The sequence below is a fragment of the Amblyomma mixtum genome, chromosome 2 (assembly GCF_055824585.1).
Source record: "Amblyomma mixtum isolate Tamu chromosome 2, ASM5582458v1, whole genome shotgun sequence".
Classification (NCBI taxonomy): domain Eukaryota; kingdom Metazoa; phylum Arthropoda; class Arachnida; order Ixodida; family Ixodidae; genus Amblyomma; species Amblyomma mixtum.
The window spans coordinates 216,468,457-216,473,160 of record NC_143013.1 but is presented as its reverse complement, the minus strand read 5'-3'; the positions used below and the strand labels follow the sequence as shown (position 1 = coordinate 216,473,160).

The 4,704-nt window shown below is 52.5% G+C and overlaps 1 pseudogene; it reads right to left on the bottom strand.

Annotated features, from left to right (window-relative positions):
• Nucleotides 1-917: 917 nt before the first annotated feature.
• LOC149362556 (uncharacterized) lies at nucleotides 918-2,832 on the bottom strand (annotated as a pseudogene).
• Between the last annotated feature and the right edge of the window lie 1,872 nt (nucleotides 2,833-4,704).

The following is a 4,704-nucleotide window of genomic DNA, read 5'->3' as shown; positions in this document are numbered from 1 at the left end:
CATAATAGTAATATATTCCAATACGTATCATCATGGCTAGGGAAGCGCCGTTATGAACGTTCGAGGATAGGCTATCGCCTAGTTCATACACAATGCAGGTCGTGTTTTGCTCAATGATGGCAGGCCGACTTTTTTGCGTGAGGTACTACCTACAGCAGCTGCCGGGACCTGGCATTTGTGTCCAGGCGCCTCTCATCGTCTGCAATGTGCTGTGCTGATACTGAAACGTATGGGAGTGACCACATTCCAAGGTATGTACAGCTATTCTGGTTTCACTGTCTTCCATATGCCAAAATACGCTGCACCGACTGGAGTGCTTTCCGCATTGTTCTAAAAAATTAGGCAGTGGCTCAGCTTTGGTTAAGCCTGGATATACCACGATAACGGTAACCACTATAACGGTGGAGGCGTTCGGCCGTCCACACACTGCCCGTGCGGAGGCGGAGGAGGAGACGATAATCGGGGCGGTTAAAATTCATGGACCACTTTGGCTCTCTAATGAGCTGCAAGGCGAAAGAATTTCCTGGCGCACTGTTTTCTTTTTCTCATTTTTTTCTTTTTAATTTTTTCTTATTTTCAATGTTTTTATTCTTATTTTTCATATTTTCTTATTTCATTTAATTTGTATTTTCGTTTCTTTCCTTATGTGTTTTAATTTTTCATATTTTATATTTTTTCTTTTCTTATTGTCATTAATTTTTTTTAATCTTCCTTTACTTCCTTTGATTGGTTTCATTTATTTCTTTCTTATTTTTACTTTTTCATTCCTTTCATTTTATTTATGAAACCCATGTCTTCACTCGATGCGTCTTGATTCATGCTCAAACCTCGAGCCTTCGCGGTGGTGGTGGTGGTGAAAAACTTTAATCAAAGAGAGCTTCAGGGTAAAAAAAAACCCTGCTGCATGGTTGGTATCCTTAGTCCGGGACACCGCATGACGAGGCCCCGTCTCGCGCCCGCTTGACCAGAGCCCTTTGGGACTGCAGTGTGGAGCAGCTGAGGAGGGCAGTCTCCCATGCCTCTCGGGTGGGGGTGGGGGAGGGGGGAAGGTGAGGATTCTGAGTACATGCCCACACCATGTGAAAGATATCGCAGATCTCTCCACAGTGCGGGCAGCGCCCATCTGTGTTCGGATCGAAGTGTTTTGCTATTGCAGGACAGAGAAGGGTTCCTGTCTGCAGGCGCCGCAGAGTTCGCTCCTCCGCCTTACTCAGCCCCTTGGCAGGCGCCGGGTAGAGACGGTGGCTGTCGCAATAATAAATTAGGATTTCGCGGAACCGCAGAAGCGGTTTATGAGCTTCTGAGCCATGAGAGCTAGGATGAGGAGCCCGGTGTGTGAGGGCTCGGGCGGCCGCATCAGCGGCCTCATTGCCTCGTAGACCCTCGTGGCCAGGAGCCCAGATCACTTTTGTGCGAGTTGGATCGGCGAGAGCGCGTCTTAGAATTTGCGAGGCAAGAGGTGATATTTCGCCTGCAAGATAATGTTCACAGGCCCGGCGAGAGTCTGTGATAACCGTTTTCGATTTTGGATCGGCGGCAGCGAGAGCTATTGCGACCTTCTCCGCTCGTGTTGAATTTGGGGCCCGAAAAGATAGCCCATCGACATTCATTCCGCGGTGGACTACGGCAGCCGTGAAGAATCCCGCGGGCGACGGCCCTATGATGTCCACGTAATAGACGCCTTCTTTATACACATATTGCCTCTCAAGCGTGCGAACCCGCGCTTGTCGTCTGCCTTCATGTGAAGCCATGTCCATGTTACGCGGGAGCGGAGCGACCAAGAGCATGTGGCGCCACAGCACCAGGATGTTCTCCGTCCCCTCTGGTATGCATGTGTGTTGGATGTGTAAGCGGTTTAGCAGGTGGCGCCCAGGCACCGTCTGCGATAGCCGCGTATATTGGTTCACGAGGTGGGCCTCCCGCAACTCCTGATAGGAGTTTACCACTCCCAACGCCTTCAGTTTGGCGTTGGAGGTAGCCACCGGGAGGTCCAGTGCTCGCTTTGTTGCCTTCCTGATGATGGCGTCAATGCGCTCGTCTTGTTTGGTGGTGCGTAGGTACGGCACGGCGTAGAGGATCCGGCTGGTCACGAAGGCATAGGCGAGCCGTAGCGCGTCCCTGCCCGCAGGCCACCCCGCTTGTTGGAAACACGGCGGATCATGCGCCATACCTGTTCACCTATGCTCTTGAGTTTCGCTATAGTAGAGTCCGGCCTAAGTTTGTTATTGATGAACAGACCCAGGATCCGGAGCTCCACCACTTCTCTGATGGGACCGCCCGACAGAGATATGTGTAGAGACGCGTTGTCCTTGTGGTTTGTCCTGACGTGTAGAAGCTCTGATTTGGCGGGAGCACATTGGAGACCACAGTCGGCAGCATATGCTTCGACTATGGAGGCGGCCTGCTGAAGGCGGTCCTCCATCTCCCCAAGGCTCCCCTCGGTGGTCCAGATTGTAATGTCGTCTGCGTAGAGTGCGTGTTTTATGCCATCCACCTGAGCCAGTAGGCCGGGCAGGTGCATCATGGCGATGTTGAAAAAGAGCGGTGATAACATCGCCCCCTGTGGTGTACCTCGTGTACCCATAGAGTACGGGCCGTATTCCTCGTCCCCGATCCGGAGGAGTGCCTGACACGCAGAGAGGAAGTCTCTGACATAGGCGAAGACCTTCGCCCCGCAGTTAGTGGTGTTCAAGTTAGACAGTATGGTGCCATGTTTAACATTGTCAAACGGCCCCTTAAGATCGAGGGCGAGAATGGCCTTGTCGTTTTGTTGCATGGCTGTGGTCGTATTATGTCCCTGTGTAGTTGGAGTAGGACATCCTGTGCAGACATGTGCGGGCGGAACCCGAACATAGTGTCTGCAAAGAGGCCATTACCCTCCATGTATGGAGAGAGGCGATCCCGAACCATCGTCTCCATGAGCGTTCCCACACACGACGTTAATGAGATGGGTCACAAGTTGTCCGTAGTCACGGCTTTACCTGCTTTGGGGATGAACGTTACAAGCGATGTTTTCCATTCGAGTGGGAGCGGACACCCATCCCAGATCTGATTTATGTATTGTAGCAAATGGAGGTATGCAGAGTCGGAAAGGTTCGCCAACAGTTTCACTGTTATGCGATCCCGACCCGGTGCCCCACCTCGGCGCATTTTAGCCAGGGCCGCCCTAAGGTCATGCAACTCAAAAGGGGTGTCTAAATCCTGATTTGGCTTGCCGGAGTACGTGTACTCGGGCCAAACCGGGTCATTTGTGCGGCATAGATACCTGTCGCACAAAGTGTCTGCAAGTTGCGCCGTCGTACCTTGGTACCCGTGCAGAGCCCGCCGGAGCTGTTTTTGCGTCTCCCCTTTCGTTTGAGAAGGGTCGATGAGGCTGCACAAGAGACGCCAAGTTCCCTTCGAGCTCATGTGACGCGCTGCCGAGTTGCAGCGTTCTATCCAATTGGTGTCTGTGAGCTGGGCGGCATATGCCGCAGCCTGCTCCGTAAGTTGTGCAATGCGAGCTCAAAGCTTGCGATTCGTCTTGTGTTTCTTCCATCGTTTTGTTAAGCTCCGGCGCGCCTCCCACAGATGCAGGAGGTGATTGTCCACTGCGGGGATCTCGTCGGTGGTGTGAAGTGTTTGCGTGTGTTGTTTCTCTATGTTGGTGACCTGTGTTGCCCACTCCACATAGCCGTCGGAGAATAGTACCGGAGGGACGTCCTGGGTTCAAAATTGGTGCCAATTAGTTATTTTCGCCTGGCCCCATTTTTTACGGGCTGCCTTCGCCAAAAGCGTGATGCGGAGAAGGCAGTGATCGCTGCCCAGAGTTTCCCCCAGGTTCTCCCATGTGGCGTTTGTAGTGTTCCTAACCAGAGATAAGTCAGGACGCGTGTCACGGGTGACCGAGTTGCCCACACGTGTGGGGCAAGACGGATCCGTGAGCAATGTAAGACGAAGGGTGGAGATGAGCTCCGCCAGCTTGCGTCCCCTGTATTTCTCGAAGTGATAGCCCCAGTGTAGACTGGGTGCGTTGAAATCCCCAATGATCAGCAGGGGTTCATTGTCAGCCGATTTGAGAGCACGATAGAAAATTTCGCTGAAAGTAACACGCGGCTTATGCGGGGGGCAATAGACATTAAGCACATGTATTGACGGGTCGCGGCGCCTGAGAGGCAGAACCCTCACCATGGTGTATTCCTGCTCAGTCTCCAGATCAAGATCGACCTGAATCGCGGTGTATGCTTTATGCACCAGGATGCAGGTCGAGGGGCCCCCCTGAAACGAGCTATACCCAGAGAATTTAGCATCATTGCCGGGCTCTTGCAAAGCAAGAAGCGCCGGCATGTCACCAAGGGACTGCATGTAGAGCTGGAGATGTGACCGTTTTTTGCAGGCTCTGAAACCCCTGCAGTTCCATTGAATGATTTCGAATTGGTCTAATTTTTTAGCTTTCTGAGAAGGTTTGACAGCCATATTGATGTTTTTATTTTACGGTGCTGGGTAGCCACTCGGTTCGGGGGCCGGCGCAGCCCCAGGTAGGGGTTGCATCAACGCCGCGGCTATCGGGCCGGAACCGCTTTCTTCCGCTGCCTGTCGAGGAGCTATTTTACGTTTTAGCTGCGGGGAGTCGCAGGAGAGAGAATTTTTTATTTGGGAGCTGACCCAGGGCTGCACCGCCTAAAGGACAGAGTCAGTCACCTGGGCCGCAATGTCGGGAAGCAT